We start from the raw sequence: 19,148 nt of genomic DNA on the forward strand, positions 1-19,148 counted from the left end.
ATAAATCAATCAATACATCCAAACAGAAAAGTCCAAACTGCAATGCTCTGACACTCAGTCTAGATAAGCTATAGCAGTGGTTCCCAAACTCTTTCATGTCAAGGACCCCCAAATTGATACTAATGAGCCCTCGGACCCCCATTTGAAAAGATATGCCAGGGACCCCCCATAAGAAAAGATGTTTATGGCTCTAGCAGTGATTCTCAACCCGTTTCATTTCAAGGACCCCCAGTTTGACATGCATTAGTCTACGGACCCCCATTTAACCCCAAATTATAGTGTAAAATCAATGTTAATCGGGTCCATTTGGTTCCAAACTATCATTTACCTGGGGACCCCCTGGAACTCCCTCAAGGACCCCTGGGGGAACCAGTGAGATATAGGGCCCTAGGGGGCGTGTCTTCCCTCATGGCAGATCTGACGTCACCGCCAGAGAGAGAGAGAGATAATGGGAAAGAGACAGTAGGCTATAGTAGGCTACAGTCAGGAGGAGGAGAGAGACGCCGCAGCTGCATGCATGCATGCTGGTCCTGTCTGTATTTATTGTGTGAACTGAACACAACTAGTAACAACAGGAGGGGAATAAACGGTCACTCACTCTCCAGCCTGGGATAACAAGGATTACTATATTTACTACAGCCGCTCATAGCTATTATGTAACACTATAAACTCACTTCATCTCTGAGCTGAATGACAGACACACACTCCACCATAAGGTAAGCGTAAAGTTAATTTGCTGAAAGAAAGAAAGAAAGAAAGAAAGAAAGCGCAGTTGAGTGTGTGTGTGTGTGTGTGTGTGTGTGTGTGTGTGTGTGTGTGTGTGTGTGTGTGTGTGTGTGTGTGTGTGTGTGTGTGTGTGTGTGTGTGTGTGTGTGTGCGTGCGTGCGTGCTTGTGTGTGTGCGTGCGTGCGTGCTGGCTATGTATCACTTGTTGGCGGCTTAATTATGTTGTTTCCACAGATAATTTTAGTGTGAGGTGTGTTTATTTGTGACGATGATGATGATGATGATGAGAGGATTATTGCAGCGTACGGGGTTGTAATTCTCTTTGTCCACACGGGGCTGCATGCGAGGAGGGAGGGAGGGAGAGACTGATTGTTTACGCACGAAAACGAGCACGCGTTTATAATGGTGCCATTATTTGCGTCGGAATGCATTTCCACGCGTGAATGAACCCGTGAAGTCAGGGTCCTCTGGGTCCTCCTCGCCTTATTAAAATAGCATCATAATCATTCTAAACCTTGTTGGGTTTGTGAATCACTTTGAAATGAAATCACTTGTTATCACAACAGCGGCTACAGTATATAGAGATATTCCATTTCATCCACAGTTATAGCCTGTGTATGTCTATACACCTGTATGCATACAGCCTGTATGCCTATGTCTATATACCAATGCACACTGATGCTGTAATCTGTGCAGGTGCACTGCCTCTATACACACTCTGATGTGGCAGCGTGTTGTTGTTCAGTGTGGCTGGCATCTCCCTTAGAGATAGGGTGAGAAGTTCAGTCACACGAGAGAGACTCAGAGTAGAACCGCTGCTCCTTCGCCTGGAAAGGAGCCAGCTTAGGTGGTTCGGGCATCTGGTTAGGATGCCTCTCGCGCGTCTCCCTAGGGAGGTCCTCGACGCACGTCCCACTGGGAGGAGACCCCGGGGCAGACCAAGGCACAGTTGGAGGAAACACATCGACTCACTGGCCTTGGAACGTCTCGGGATCCTCCAGGGAGGAAGTCACTAATGTGGCTCTGGAGAGGGAAGTCTGGAGCACTCTGGTGGAGCTGTTGCCCCCGCGACCCAACTACGGATAAGCGGTTGAATATGGATGGATGAAAATAGCTGTCTGATCAAATTAATATCAGGCGAAACACAATGACCCCAACATGTTTTGAAAGTGAAATATCAAAGGTAATAGAGCATGCACATCCACTCTAGCCCAGGTGCTGGAGTGGACACATGGCAGTACAGGAGAAAGAAATAGAGTCCGCAAGGGAATAACTCAGCTCCACTGGTTTAGTAATTCAACGTTTCCATCACTGGCATCTTCTTCAGGAATGATTCCTGAAGATTCCTGAATAAGAAAAATGTGACCTGAATTCTCTAAAGTCCTGACGACGTACGATTTGGATGGCCGAGAAGCACAACTTCTCTGTCGTTTTTTGTTCCAATTGATCGAATATAGTTATTATGCTGTTGTGTAAGTAGGGCATTCATTTACAAAATTAAGTTTCTGCCCGACAGCAGCAGCAACAACAACAACAACTGTTTTGTTAATCAGAGGTCTTATGATGACTCTGTGGCTTCATAGCAACGTGTTGCATGGCTACAGGGTAGTAGCTGAGCACAAGTGCTCATTTTCAGCAACGCCCTGCACATAGAAACACACATTAAAACCTGGGAGCCTTATACTGTTGGCCACTAAGCAGCTCCACTGGAGCAGGTGGGGGTTCAGTGCCTTGCTCAAGGGCACTTCAGCGGTGTTGTTGGGTGAGTGATGACCAATCACTTCCCGACCCAGATTTTTCCTGCCCGCCCGGGGAATCGAACCGGCAACAAGGGCGCTCCTCTAACCCTTAGGCCACTGCTGCCCAACATGTTGTGATCTTGTAGATTGTACATTGGCTATTTGGAGGTATTGGAGGTTTAAATTGCTCCTGTGGCCTATAATAGTGGCTTCTTTGGGGCTTGTTTTCATGTCTACATTGATGTTGCTTATAGTTATTTCTCTCTGGAAACACTGGTGACCTGCATGCATTCAAATTTCAAACCCAGTGTGTTTTGGCGAGAGGACACACGGTCCGTGATTCATCTTCACATCGTAATGGATGCATCGCGGTCACCGACTTCTCCTTCTGAGTCCGACCGTGGCTCAGTGTGCGACGCATACTTTTACTTTCATGTAGGCCTACTTGTGAAATAGAGTCCAAAGGGAAGCACGCACATCTCAAACAATTCTCTGAAAAAGCAACTCCGCACCCGATCTACCTGGGAGCTTATGATCAGTGTGCGGACTGGCTTCCTTTTTTGACTTTTACGTACTGTACTTGTCTTGTACCATCGGCTGAGACTTATCTGGGACAATACGATATATATATATTTAGACAGCAGTCGCCGCGGAGAGAAAGAGAGAAAAGATAGAATAAGGGGAGGATGAAGTTTCTCTCTGCTTTGATATACGACTTGCAGAAGAACACTTCTCTCTGTATCAGATTTTAGTCCCCCACTCTCCCAGAGAGTTGATCCTTTTTCATCGGGAGGCAAGAATCACTTCATTCACATCATGGGTATACACGAGTGACATGGTGACACAGTACAGTACACAGTGGCACACATGGCACGCGGACAATGGGCACATCACACAATGGACTGCAAGCGGACACTGCGTGACACGACGATAATAAACCGTTGACGGCAAGCCCCGGTCGGCGTCTGCCTGTAATCCGACACCATTGATTGTTGGACGTTGACTATCACGTTTCTGTTACTTTGTCACGTTCTTTGATTTTGGTTTTGATTTGAGGCTAATGTGACCAACCCCCCCCCCCCCCGTTTCTCATGTTCGTGTTTCGGGGCCAGTCACCTAAAACAGGGCCGTCTCTCTCTTTATCTATCTACTGTATGTTCTTACAAAAACACACCGATCACGACCAACAACAAAAGCTCAGTTGACTATGGCAATTAAGCCAACACTGGTAGGCCAAGTTCCATATATGAGTCTATAGGACCCACAAAAATATATGTAATTGACCACCGACCCCCATCTGAAAATATGTTGTTCCAGCCTCCAGGGGACCCCCCCCCTGCTCTGAAAGAATATCTATTCAATGATCTGCGCCCCATTTTCACGATTTAAAAAAATAGCAGATCGGCACTGAGTGCCGCACTATGAGCTTGTAGATCTGCTATTTTTCAATAGCTAAAGTATCACATAATGCTTAAAACAGTGTTTTCAGGTTCCTGTCCTGAATGGGTTAACTCAGCCTTCTCACAGCGCTACACTATACTTTCAGCTGGGCTGATAGAATAATAGATAATTGCAATGTGGTGAGTCATGCATTAGTTATGTTCCACATGGGTGGCAGTAGGCTACGAGACATTTGCTTTGCCACATGCATTCCGGCTCTCCAGCCCCATGGTGGTGCCAGAAATAGGATCTTTTTATCACGAGGGGATAGAAGATCAATACAGCTTCAACCCAACCCCTCCCAAATGAGCTGTCGCGGGCTGGAAATAAAAGGGACAACAGGGTATTCAAGGTGAGCCAAGTCTGACTCGATTCATTCAAAATGTACTTCCTCTGAGGCTCTGACACAGTTATCCAGTGTCCTAGTTTATATCATCTCTTTTAAGTCAATGTTTTTATTTTATTTTATTTGTGTTGGATTGGGAATGTAGGCTTAACTATAACTCATTTTGGGCGGGAACCCCTTTTGGTGTTTTAAGCATCATGTTGTACTTTAGCTATTGGAAAATAGCAGATCTACAAGCTCATAGCGGGGCACCGAGTGCCGCAAAAGAGCTTGTAGGTCTGCTATTTTTGAAAAATCATGAAAATGTGGCGCAAGTCTTTGAATATATATTCTTTCAGAGCGAACGTTTTTAACTAAAATCTTTGCTTCTGGGGGGGGGGGGGGGGGGGGTCCCTGGAACAACATATATTCAGATGGGGGGGGGGGGGGTCCCTGGAACAACATATATTCAGATGGGGATCCGCTGCCAAATACAGATAATTCTGAGCACCACTGACGTAGAAACGTGTCATGACTTTTTAGAATCGTCCTCAAGTAAGAATGGGTTAAATCTTTTTAATTTTTATTTTATTTCATTTGTGTTAGATTAGATTAGGTTTAACACCACTATTATAGTTCTAATAGCCTATAGGTCTGTTTTTTTACCCGCACCGGTGCCGTTCCATTTGAATGCCCGAACTGTACGAACGTACAGTACCACCTCCAAGAATGATGAAAGCTGTGAAACTGTTGTTCATAGACGTGTGTGTGTGTGTGTGTGTGTGTGTGTGTGTGTGTGTGTGTGTGTGTGTGTGTGTGTGTGTGTGTGTGTGTGTGTGTGAGTGTGAGTGTGAGTGTGAGTGTGAGTGTGAGTGTGAGTGTGAGTGTGAGTGTGAGTGTGAGTGTGAGAGAGAGAGAGAGAGAGAGAGATCATATTGTAACGACTCTGCAAAAGACCCGGCGGTAACTTGCTCCTCCAACCGAGCTAGCTCTCTCTTGGCGTGGCTTGTTGCTTGCCTCGTCTACTGAGTTGGAGACCGGGGTTCGACTCCTAGCTCAAGGTGCATGCTAAATGTTACATTGGTGTCAGAAGTGGTCGAGGACCGCTGGAGCGTGCCCTTGCGTGAGGGACGTGAGGGACTACTCTCGAGGAGTCAGTATATTTAGTCATAGTTTTAGTCATCATGGCTTAGTTTATATTTAGTTTTTATGTAGTTTTTGTCGGTGAAAAAAGGTAGTCGACGAACATTTTTTGTCATAGTTTTAGTCGACAAAAACAACACTGGTCTTCAACTCCAGCTCAGGGTGCTAAACGTTACAATTTACACATGTAGTGGCTTGTTTTTGGCTTGTTTTCATAGATCTGGCTGCTTGTTTCTCTCGCAACAAATCTGGCAACTGCTGCCCACAAGCCATTTGTTTGTCATTGCTGAGTCACACAACCTTTGTTTTTTTTTCATAAAAATGGGCACAATTCCGCCCAAAACACCACAGAGGCTGTTCCCACAGCAGCGAACGGATGAGACACTGTTACACGGCCGGACGGCGGTGCCAAGAACAGAACTACACCCCCAGAGATGTGACTGGATTTTCTTTTCTTTTTTTTACCCAATTAGGGCTGACATCGAAATAAAAAAAAATCTTCTAAATCCTGACAGTTTTCTGAACAACCTCATCTATATCAGTGGTGCTTAATATATCATGTGAAAGACACCCCAAAAAAATCACACCCGTGTGAACTGAGTGGTGCAACTCTCCCCTCTTTCCCCTCCCCCTACTGGTACTCATAGTAACACAGTCACATAGGTTAAGATGGACATTGCTGTTCCTTGGAGTGGTTGCACCACTCAAAAATATGTAATTGCAGGCCACAGACCACCATCTGTAAATATGTTGTTCCAGGAACCTCTCAGAAACAAAGATTTGAGTTAAAAACATTCGCTCTGAAATAATGCTTGAAACACCAAAAGGGGTTCACGTACAGAATGAGTTAAGGAAATAGTACATTCACGGTTTTATGACTTCTGTTGAATGAATGATTCATGATACTGTAGCTGCTGGTTATTTCTGGCTAGTCTGCCATAGCATGGTTAGGCGGTGTGACGCCATAGTTAGTAATTTTCCCTCTCCAGTGGTGTAAAGCAGTCGGCTCTCAAACCTTTTCATGTCAAGAAACACTGCTGCACATTGATATCGTTGCTGTCGGGCAGAAGCCTCTTATCTCTATATTTTAACATGTTGTGTTAGGCTACATACATGTAGCCTAACACAACATGTTCAAATATAGATATATATGTACTGTATATATAGAGTACATATATATATCGTAACATTACGCCACACCTGATCATACTACAGTGTCAGACGAAAGCATCAACAGTAGCAGATCCACAAGCTCAAAAATATTCTCTGCCTACCTGCTCATTCCTGGCTTCTCTCCTGCCGTGCGGACGTGCGTCACTGCTGCTGCTGCTGTCTCCCTGCCTCGCTTGCTGCTAACCTGCTGCTCATGAAGCTTTTGCAAATCCCAGCATCGCCTCCCCAGCATCCACCTGTAGACTCCGTTAACAGACCCCCCCCCTGCATGGGGGTCTTAATTAATTCCATGTAATTCTATTTGGCTTATAACTTAACTAAAGTGTTAATGTTACAGGGACAGAGCCCAGCTGACGCCAATCTATGCTTTATAAATAAATATATATTCTAAATTAATTCTAAGAGTTGTCTGACTGAATTTGGATTGGACATATGAGGGTTCCTCCCGACACAGAAAATGTGTATCTGTCACGTGTAGGTGAGGTAAGGACCCAAACGCAGGACAGCCAGGCATGTAGTGTTCAAAACCATGAATTGGTGTTTTACTACAGAAGACAGGTGAACATGAACAACTTAAAACAGACTGAAACAGGTGACAGGATACAATGACTCAACAAGGACTGACTGGGGAACAAGACTGATATACACATGAGGGTTAATTACAAAATGAGGCACAGCTGGAGCAAATAAACATAGAACTATGAAACCTAGACCAGGGAACAACACATAGAAATACAAGACCTAGACTACAATAAAATTACAAAAGTCTGTGACTGTGACAGTATTTGGCATTTGGTAAAGTTCACAAACCCAATCCTCTACCAAAGTGGTCTTGTTATTACCCTTTAAGATTTGAAGTATAGCACTGGCTATAGAAAGGTCATGTGATGCCATAGTGAATAATTTCCCTTCTCCAAAAGGCTTCAAAAAAATGATCCTCCCTGCTGACTGACTTTTCTTGGAGTGTCAGAGTTTGTTTGGAAGAAACTCCAACCGCCCCCCACCCCCTCTCTCCCACCCCCAAACGTTGGTTTTTCAATTGTTGAGTGATGACATGTTTATAAAGAGTTGAGAGGCTTCAAACCCCCCGTGGGGAGGATTCAGACATTTCCTAAACTTAAAAAGCAACTGCAGTATGGGGCGGTATATATTTCTTTCCCCCCTGCTGTGTCATGGCAAGCTTGTCACACAGACAAAAACTGATATGAGTTAACTTCTGTGTGTGAGAAGGAAGTTTGGGAAACTCTGCATTCTCTAACAGCTGTGGGAAGAAACCTAAGTAGGCCTACAGTACATTCACTCATGTAGTGTAGCCTACTTGTTGTGTAATTGTGTATGGACATATACTATAATATAGCCCTGCTCTGATGTTTGACTTTGATCCAGATTTGTTTTTCATTAAGAAAGGAAATGGAACAGAGATTTTCATCATTTCAACACATCTGAAGGATGCTGTAAGTCACTTTCATATGTCTAACACGGTATAGAACTAAAGGACTGTGAGGCCTCTTTACAAATTACTCAATTTGGAAATGTATATTTTGTATAATCGTTTGGAGATTGGCCTTTGTAACAGTATATGTTTCTTTTCCCTTTTTACCTCCTTTATCTATCTGTACGTCTCTAAATGTTTTGATGAATTGGACAAGATGGACCCTCTTGTAAACAAGTGTAATGCTTTATTGGGTCGTCCACTCACAGTTAACAGTCTTTGTATTGAGTTGTGCTTGAAATGTACTGTAATTCTGCAAACTGTTAATAAATATTTCAATCAATCAATCAATGACTGACAGTATAAGTAATTGATATATACAGTATTGAGGTATACACACACTGGGTGTAATAGCCGGCATCAGTAGTGGAAAGTACTCAAGTAATGTAACTGTACTTATGAACAATATTTAGTTATTCTTTTACTTTAATGGAGTGCTTCCCATTTTAAAAAAAATTACTTCTACTTCACTACATGTCAAATATTGTATACACTTACTCCACTATAATTATTTGAAAACAGTTGTTCCTACTAGTTACTTTGATTATAATTTCAAAACCACTTCAGACCTATACATACACATACTTTGGCAATTTGAAACTAAACAGATGTACAATAACAGATGTGGATCTGCTATTTTGAAAGTATATAAATTATGTATTTATCATTTCTGGGGGCCCCTGAAACATAATTGAAAAAGCACTGTGCTTTTTCAATTACGTTTATTTAAAAATAAGTAATAAAATAATAGTAAAAAAAAAAAGAAACACAGCCCCCTCATGTATTAGAAGGCCAATATCAGGCTTGTAAGACAGGCAATCTTTAGGCAATTATTTTAAGATTAGAGTATAATTTGAAGAGGTCAAACAAACTAGCAATATGTTCAGAAGCACCTTACATAATATCTTAATAATAGTCTCGGATATTTCATAATAAAAGCACAGTTAGTTAGTTGACTGCGAGAGTGAGGTCTAGCCAGCACTAACTCAGGATTCCTGGATCGCTGCCCTCCACAATTTCCTATCCAACATGAGGTTCTTGAGCTCTGCAGTGTTGTCAGCCAAGCTGTCACGCCGCAGCACGTCTGCATAGGTGGTACGCTTTTTTCCCCTCCTGGCTTTGCCCTGGGTTGGCTCCCATAGGGTAAATTTACTTGCCTCAAGTTCTGGGTGCCTGACGGAGTGCCCTGCCAGCCTCATCCGTCTCTCTCTGACTTTGACCCGTGGTAGGTCCCCATATAGGACGGTCCACATTTCTGATGTGGTCCGCCCATGTGACATCTAGTGCCATTCGTAGCATTCTTGTGTAGACTCCATCCAGGGCTTTTTTCCTGTTGTACTGTGAGGGTCCATGTCTCGGCCCCATAGGGCAGTACTGACTGTGATTTCCACACTCTCCTCTCCCTCTCTCTACGTCGTCCTCAGACGAGCCCTCCATCGGCGTTTCCAGTCATCTCGGTTCTCCATACATCTGGCCAGCTCCTTTGTGCTTTCCGCACCAGTATCTTTCATTAGTACGTCCACGTAGGTAGGTGTGGGACGTCCTCTCGATCGATGCCCGTGTGTTGGTTCCCACAGTACAGGCTTTTGGCCGGGAGTTCTTGGTGTCGGTGGCAGTGGCCAGCTAGTCTCATCCTCCTTACTGCTATCTTCTCTGTTAAGACAAAAAGGAAAAAAATGGAAAGGCGAGGCTCGCAGCACGGCAGTTAGCTTGTAGATCTGCTATTTTTTGAAAAGCCAACATAATTGGATGAAGTTGATGACATGATTGTGATGCTGTGATGCTGGAACCCCCCCCCCACCCTCTGTTCAATATCTCCCATCATATCAGTGACGGACGGTGTCAAATTCAATCTCCCTTCTATCCTCTCATTTTGATATGAGCAGCATGCTAGTCTGTATGTGAGGAATGTGATCGATTGGCTTCTGAGCTGATCGATGAGGTGCTATCTGTCTGTCACCGATCAATAGATGTGGGAAACGCGTATATCTATTCTACGTCCGAGCATAGACATGGTAACGCCCCGCCTGCCTCTGATTGGCCTACCGACACTGCCTGTCTGGCCGTCTTGCCTGTCCTCCGAGATGCAAGGGTACTTTTTGTAGAAGAGGCAAACTAATATTGTTTGTGCCGTTTGCTTTGATTGAATAATTGATTGAACACGTATGTACTATTGATTTGGCTGTGTTCTGAAATAAAGTGTTATTGTTGATTATCGTGTATTAATCTAATTATAGTAAACTAATACTATTATACAAAAATATATAAAGATCAAGGGAAAATAGACCTTTTTACAGTACAATAATGTTTCAAGTTTACAAATAAACAGGCCAACGGCATAAACAATATTAGTTTGCCTCTTCTACAAAAGTTACTGTCGCACTGTCATTCTCTTGACATATTGTACTTGTATTATTTATTTATTTCCCACCACAGAGTAACCTCGCGGCAGACTATACAGCATGTATCTTGACTATCTTCCACCTCGGAGGAAACTCTGGTAAAGCCGGCAGTGTCGGTAGGCCAATCAGAGGCAGGCGGGGCGTTACCATGTCTATGCTCAGACGTAGAAAAGATATACGCATGGGGAACGCAGGGAGGGGGGGGGGAGATGCTGGTTTGATTGAGAGCAGAGCACCACGTGTTTACAGAGAATGTGTGTGTGTGTGTGTGTGTGTGTGTGTGTGTGTGTGTGTGTGTGTGTGTGTGTGGATACGTGTGCACGTATCCACGTGCACACGTGCGTGCCTGCTGATGCATGTTCATTACCGTTCATTGCCTCATTCTATAATTCAGTAGCAGAGTCTGTCACCTCAGTGACATCAGAAAAGACACACGCACGCACACACACAGTCACACACAAAGTGCAGGTTTAACTGATTCATTAAAATTAAAGTTAGGCATGTGTTTAATACGTTTTACTTGGTTTACGGTTAGGAATGGTTCATACATGTTAATTCTGGACCAGCATATACACACACACACTGATGTACACATGCAGTGTCTCTCTGTGTGACTGACTGTACGCCGGTCAACCTCTCTCTCTCTCTCTGTCTCTCTGTGTCTCTCTCTCTTTCTCTCACACTTTCCCTCTCTGTCTCTCTGTCTGTCTCTCTCTCTGTGTCTCTCTCTCCCCCTCTCTCCCCCCATCTCTCACAGACAAAGAAAGAGAGAGATACATATAAAGAGTTTCTCTCTCTATCTCTCTCTCTCTCTCTCTCTCTCTCTCTCTCATATTCTCTCACAGACGGACAAAGAAAGAGAGCGAGCAATAGCACGATTTCCGTGTGTCTCCCTCTCTCTACCACCCCCTCACAGACAGACGGAGCTAGAGTTTCATAACTGTCTGTCTGTCTGTCTCACTCAGCATGTTATGTTTCACACACACACACACACACACACACACACACACACACACACACACACACACACACACACACACACACACACACACACACACACACACACACATTTTCTCTTCTGGGGGTCCCTGGCACAGAACATTTTCAGATGGCGGGGGGCGTTCCTTGCATATCATTTTGGGGGTCCTTGGCTGCATGTTGTAGCAGACACTTTTATCTAATTATAGCGTTGTGGTCAAATCGCCTTAATTTCCTTTTGATTTTGTAATGAAGGAAATTGAAAATTGCTCGCGGTGAGCACGACGGGTTCAATAATCATATTCCTTCATATAGTCGTGTCCTGCCAGCCAGCCAGGGCTTTCTCCGCCTCGGTGCACGTGGGGTACACCAGGGAGGCGAGGTGCACGCATGCTCACAGATGATGCTAGCATGGCACAATTCAGTAATAAAAACGAATGCAGGGAATAATAATAAAGTCTGAACGAACGCGGTAAATGCAATACCACAAATCAGCTCTGTCTGTCGCTCTCGGGAGGATGTTTATTATAAATTGTATTATTAGTTTTTTTATTGTGATGGGATTCAAGATTTTTTTAAATATTGCTATATCAGTCAAGGTCCCTATAGGAATAAGTCTGTGTGTGTGTATCAGTGGTGCAAAGCAGTGTAGTTTTCGTCGACTAAAACTATGACGAGAAATGTTCCGTCGACTACATTTTTTTCATTGACTAAAACTAAATGGAAACTAAATTAAAACTAAGCTATGATGACTAAAACTGAGACTAAATATATTTATTTCATCAACAAATGAGAACTAGACTAAAGTGTTAGGAAGGGACTAGTGGACAAGAGATCCAGTATAAGTCATTTTACACTTAAAAATAGCAGATCGTGAGCTTGTAGATTGGCTATTTTCAGGAAGTGATTACGATGGCATCAAGGCCCACCAAAATACATTTTAGTCGACTAAATCCAGTGTAGATTTAGTCAATTAAAATCTTATGATATTTATTCGGCTAAAACTAGACTAACACTATTCCAGGTGACTAAAACGAAGTGAAAACTATTCAAGAGACTATGAAAATCTAAAATGTCTGTCAAAAACAACAAGGGTGCAAAGTAGTACTCAAGTAGGCCTACTGTCTACTTCATTACACTTTTGGGGATTGCTTTTACTTTACCGGAGTGTTTCCGAGATGTTCAATATTTCACTTATACTGCACTACGTCTCGGAGGCAAATATTGTAGGTTTTTCCTCCACTACAATTACTTGACAACATTAGTTAGTCACTTGGTGGACTTTGATTATTATTACAAAACATGGGCTATTTGAAAATAGCCGATATACAAGCTCACAAGCTTTGAAGTAGGAATGTCCCGATACACCTTTTTTCGTTCCAGATCCGATCCTGACACCACAATGTATGTGTTAGCCGATACCGAATACCGATACCAGTGTTATGATCTCATGTTGTGTGTATAGCTATATCTCATGTTGTGTTTATAGTTATCTAGCTATATATCTCGTGTTGTGTTTATAGTTATCTAGCTATATATCTCGTGTTGTGTTTATAGCTATCTAGCTATATATCTCATGTTGTGTTTAGAGCTATCTAGCTATATATCTCGTGTTGTGTTTAGAGCTATCTAGCTATATATCTCGTGTTGTGTTTCTAGCTATATATCTCATGTTGTGTTTGTAGCGCACTTGCAGTTTGGGCAACTCCAAAGCAAACTCCACATGCCCCAACATTTCATTTACCTGCCATAGTGTCAACACCTTATCACTGTGTCGGATCGGTGGTTAGACTGGCATATTCGCCGATACCGATATGACCCGATATGACCCGATATGAAAAATAAGGGCCGATACGATACAGTATCGGGACATCTCTACTTTGAAGCTTATAGATGTGTTATTTTCAATGCAGTACATGGGGGTTTGTGGAGTCCTCGTCCTGCTGCCAGCCCACATCTTATTAAAAGCCCACAGAGCTTGCTGCTTGCTGCAGGCACACACACACACACACACACACACACACACACACACACACACACACACACACACACACACACACACACACACACACACACACACACACTCCCAGCATGCGTGTGCTTGCTGCTACTGCATGCTGGGACTGTGTGTGTGTGTGTGTGTGTGTGTGTGTGTGTGTGTGTGTGTGTGTGTGTGTGTGTGTGTGTGTGTGTGTGTGTGTGTGAGACATGTGACTGTGTGTGTGTGTGCCTCTCAAGGGCACATGCTGGACTGAGATCCTGTTTTCTTTTGACAGGTGGTTAGTTAGCGATATTTTTTATCAATTTCTCTCTCTAGCCTCTACCTGTCTCATTGTGTTCTTCCTGCATGCACGCACACGCACACGCACACACACACACACACACACACACACACACACACACACACACACACTAGTCTAGTATACAAAAACAGAACAGTGCCGCTGCAATCATCTGCATATATTTTTCACGCCGGTGGTGAGCGTCTTTTATCATTGTCTGGGGTTCACACACACACACACAGGGTTTAATCTCCCTGCCTGCCCGCCTAACTAGGCAGAAAATAACTTGTTTCCACGAGAGATGTGGAAAACAGGCCTTGTTTGAAATATGAGCCGACGGTTTCCAACCTGTGGGCCAGGGCCCACTGGTTGGACGGGAGGATATTGCAAGTGGGCCATGCATCGTCTGATCAAAATCTACAAAGTAAGTAAATAAAGATGGCATATAATAGCAGTGGAGTAAAAGTACAATATGTTTTTGCTGCGAGAGTGAGGTCTAGCCAACACGAACTCGGGATTCCTGGATCGCTGCCCTGTACAATTTCCTATCCAACTCTTGAGCTCTGCAGTGTTGTCAGCCAAGCTGTCGCGCCGCAGCACGTCTACATAGGTGGTATACGCTTCTTTCCCCTCCTGTTACTGCAGCGCTGTTATCTGCTTAAACTTTTGCTGCTAACCCTCCTCCACCCCAGCTACCACCTGTCTCACCCTCCTCCACCCCAGCTACCACCTGTCTCACCCGAGCTACCACCTGTCTCACCCTCCTCCACCCCAGCTACCACCTGTCTCACCCTCCTCCACCCCAGCTACCACCTGCCTCACCCTCCTCCACCCCAGCTACCACCTGTCTCACCCTCCTCCACCCCAGCTACCACCTGTCTCACCCGTCGTTTTTGATCTGCTGTTTAGGTACGGGGGATTCGGAGTCCCTATGGTTGGGACTGATGCGCTTGATCTGATTATCTCTAAAAAGCAGATCCAATTCACCGCCAAATTCCCATCCTGAAGTGCTGTACTTTGCAATTTTGCAGTAGGCCTATCTGTACTTTTAGACTTATTGCATACTTACTGATACTTATTGAAGTACAAAATGTGAGTATAGTTTTTCCAACACTGGTTCAATCGTCTCCTAACTCCTCTAGGCGCTGGAGAAAACGTGCTGCAGCGTCCATCATTTATTTTAATTTGCTTGAATCAGCGTTTTGTCTCTTCCTCCTCTGCTGATCAGCAACACGCCTCCAGTTAGAGCATCTCTTCAACCCCGCCATATATCGACTTCTACTCCTTATCTCTGCTTCTTAATTTCTCTCTCACTCACTTCTATGCACGCACGCGTGCACATTCTCTCTCTCTCTTTCACACTCTTTCCCCCTTTCTCATGCACACATGGCAGGCATGCCCCTAGTACACACCCTATACACACACATGCCTATGTTATGTTACAGTACGATGAGAAAATCTGTCAGATTGTAAAAGGAGCACTTGCTTTTGGGCGTGAGACGGAGCAAGCCTTGATGTTGCAGTGGTACAACGCGAGTGCTCTGTGCTCACAGGCCCGGCCGGGTGCTGGGGGCTCACGGCAAAACCTTGCCGGTGATGAGTCGACCTTAATTGCAGGCTCATCGCAAAGGCAAAAACATCTATTTGGATGGCATGTTATTTAGACAGATGACAGGTCGTTATTGACAGAGCATCCTATTGGTTTACTTATGATCCTAGATGACTATTTCTATGCATTTCAATGTATTACCTTGTGTTAATTGTCCTTGCTTATTGTAAATCGGTCTGGATTAAGAGTGTCTGCTAAATGCCCAAATTGTAGTAATTTAACGAATGCACTGTACCTCTGCCATATAGCCTATATGTGTGATGGACTTGCCATATACTGTCGTACTGCTGCCTGCTCTGCTGCCTGCTCTGCGTTTAGGTCAGATGTTTCTTCCATCTCGGCTATCAAACAGATAATGTGGCAGCATGGAATGCACATCGCTATGTGAATAGCTTATGCATAATTAATCTGGGTTGATTGGTATTCCTACAACGGTAACATGAGGCGCTGTGTGTGTGTGTGTGTGTGTGTGTGTGTGTGTGCGAGTGCTTGCTTGCTTGCTTGATGCCCTCTGTGTGTGCGTGCGTGCATACTGTGTAGTGAGTGAGAGGAAATGTGAGTGCATGAGTGTGTGTATGTATCCCACGTACATTTGGGTACAAACATGCACTTGCATTATTAGTGCCTGTGTGTGTGTGTGTGTGTGTGTGTGTGTGTGTGTGTGTGTGTGTGTGTGTGTGTGTGTGTGTGTGTGTGTGTGTGTGTGTGTGTGTGTGTGTGTGTGTGTGTGTGTGTGTGTGTGTGTGTGTGCGCGAGCGTGCATGCATGCACACACGCATTGGATGTGTATCGTGATGTGCATGTGTCTGTGTGCATAATCAACGTGCGACACGTGCATGCACGTGTGTGATTTGATACTCCGGTGCAGCATTTGTTTCGGTCCAGCTGGCTGTGTGTGTGTGTGTGTGTGTGTGAGTGCGCGCGCACACGCCTGGGTTCAGGCCGGGTTCGTGGGAAAGCCGTCTCTATTCTGGCTGGGTCTGGGGAGGCCAGATGGGGCAGAGGGGATTAAATGAAACGCTGCCTCTATTTCTGAAGCGTTTTCTCACTGCATGCTGGGTTCACATCAGGCCTGCATGCACTGTTGGTTTCGTCGACTAAAACTAAGACGAAAAATGTCCGTCAACTACAAGCTCACAAGCTTGTATTTCTGCTATTTTCAGCATGCAACCAAGTGTAAAATGACTTATACTGGATCTCTTCTCTCTCTCTCTCTCTCTCTCTCTCTCTCACACACACAATGTCCACTAGTCCCTTCCTAACATTTTAGTCTAGTTTGTATTTGTTGACGAAATTGTCAATATATAACCTAATATTGTCTTAGGTTATCATAGCTTAGTTTTCATTTAGTTTCCATTTAGTTCTTGTCCGTAGTCGACGAACATTTTCGTCATAGACGAAATCAACAACAGTGCATGCTCTGGTACGTCACTCTCGAGGCTTTGTTTTGGTTCCTCTTGAGAGATCCTCTCCCTCCACCACCCACCAGATAGCTGTCTGAAGTCTGACTGAAGCCTTTTGGCTAAGAAACAGCTGACAGCGACTACGGCCATACAGCAGCAGCCCAGAGCGATAACGATAAAGACCTGTATAGTTAATGGCCGTTCCACATTGGAGCTGATAGAAGTGGCGTCTAGGGCCCCCTGTTAACCGCCACACGCATCCAGGGCCAGGCCATCAATCCAACCGCATGGAGAGAGAGAGAGAGAGAGAGAGAGAGAGCCCCCCCCAGAAGAAGAGAAGAGAAAAAAATAACATGGGCTGGTTTATTGATTAGCTATACCTCAGTGGTTTTCAACCAGTGGTCCGGGGACCACCAGTGGTCCGCGAGAGGATTCTGGGTGGTCCCCAATGCAGCTAAATTATGGAGAGTTGCTAACCAAATGGACCCTTATGGATCTTTAACTCTTCAGAGCGAAAAACATTTTACACTCTCAAGAGTTACATTATTGTTAAACATCTGAATTATTTAATTTACAAGACTGTTTTGCATTTGCCTCTCCTAAATACAGAGTAGAATTGTGGACAAAAAACTCTTTCGTTTTGGGTCCGAGAGACTCTCTCTCTCTCTCTCTTTCCATCTCGCCCTACTTTCCTATCCCTCTCGACCATTCCTATCACTCCCCCCCCCACCCAAACACCCCCCCCCCCCCCAAACACCCCCCCTCTCCCTCTCTCTCTGCCCCCCCGCCCTCCATTCTCTTATGTGAGGTAATTTCATAATTGAAGCGAGCATTACTTTTAGCTCTTAAGAAGTCCATAAAGGGTTGTGACTGAGTGCCTAACATAAGTTACAGCGTGTTGGGTGGGTGGCCATAATATATTATATGGATCTCAAAGTGGGGTGTAATTAGACGTTAGACGTTAACAGCAGCTGAAGATATGGGTGCTGAATCTCACCTTTTTTTAAATTATTATTATTAATCAACTTAATTGACAATTAAGACCTGAGGCCGAATTAAAAAAAAAAGTTTTATAAATCCTAACAGTTTCCTGAAAAATCTCCCAGAATTATCTGAAAATGTTGTTCCAGGGACCTCCCAGAAGCAAGGATTTGAGTAAAAAATCACACCCGTGTGAACCAAGTGGTGCAACTCCCCTCTCTCTCTCCCCCCCCCCCTCCTCCTCCTCCTCCTCCTCTCTCTCTCTCTCTCTCTCTCTCTCTAACAGGCAACAGTGCACTGTCTCTCTCTCTCTGCATGGCACAACAGCGCCCCTACTGGTACTCATACTGGTGCTTATACATACATAGGTGAACACATACATACATAGGTGAACACATACATAGGTGTACACGGATATTGCTGGTTGTAGGAGTGGTTGCACCACTCAAAAACGTAAAGAATATATTCAAAGATTTGCGCAGATCTACAAGCTCACACACACACACAGAAACTGTTTGACACATAAGCCTGCCAGTTTGTAAATCTGCTACCCCCCCCCCCCCCCCCCCCCACAGGGAAAGTGACAGTACAGTATTTTTTTCCTCCACAGGAAGGTGGAATTTTTCACAGCGTTTGTTTTGACAGCCTCCACGGTGGCTGGACTGCCCCCCCCCCCCCCTCCCCAACAGGGGCACACAGCACAGGTCAGAGGTCAGGGCACCCACTTCCTGTGTGTACAAGCCACTTCCTGCTTCACAGATCCCTCCGGAAAGGGGGTGGGGGGGCGTCAGTTGATCTGGCATCCTACAGTTTGTATAGTTTGTATGTGTATACACATTATGTTTTGGATATAATACTCTGTTGCTCATTTGTACTTTTAAGCAGTTCTTCCACTACTGGTAACGTGCTTTGGGGAGTCTTCGGTCTTCCATGAGCCCGTCCTCCCGGTCCTCCGGTTTCATCCCGTCCTCTCAGGGTCAAGAAATTCCCAGTGACGAGGTCACATTGGTCAGGGGCCGGTCACATGAGACTCTATAATGTGTGTGTGAGTGAGTGAGTGAGTGAGTGAGTGAGTGAGTGAGTGAGTGAGTGAGTGTGTGTGTGTGTGTGTGTGTGTGTGTGTGTGTGTGTGTGTGTGTGTGTGTGTGTGCAACGTGATGTGACACCAGCAGTGGCAGGAGCAGGAGGCGGAGTCAGCTCGTGGTCAGGGACCCTGGTGAAAGTTTAAAGCGACACAGAGGAAGTATCAGCTTAGAGCTTCTCTCTGGCTGTTGTTGTTCCAGGCAAAGATGTTTCTTTTGGAAAGACAGGCCGTCCCAATCAGAGCCACTAGAGGCGCCGGCTGATCTCTCGATCGTCCAATGTCTACTGGTGCTAGATCCTGCGAGAGTTTGTTCCTGGGATAGCAAAAGGTTTCCTGATTTGTCTCTCTAAAACAAGCTAAAAAACATTTTA

At 44.7% G+C, this 19,148-nt stretch overlaps 1 protein-coding gene across 2 annotated transcripts in view; it reads left to right on the top strand.

The window, feature by feature from the left end:
- Positions 1-498: 498 nt before the first annotated feature.
- LOC310854238 (cytoplasmic protein NCK2-like) overlaps positions 499-19,148 on the top strand; it is a 33,850-nt gene continuing 15,200 nt past the window's right edge. For both annotated transcript variants that reach the window (XM_083758804.1, XM_083758805.1), the window contains exon 1: positions 499-716. The gene's annotated coding sequence lies outside the window, so the exon portion shown is untranslated. The remainder of the gene's footprint in view (positions 717-19,148) is intronic.

Source organism: Protomyctophum parallelum, assembly GCF_964188405.1.
Source record: "Protomyctophum parallelum genome assembly, chromosome: 23".
NCBI lineage: Eukaryota > Metazoa > Chordata > Actinopteri > Myctophiformes > Myctophidae > Protomyctophum > Protomyctophum parallelum.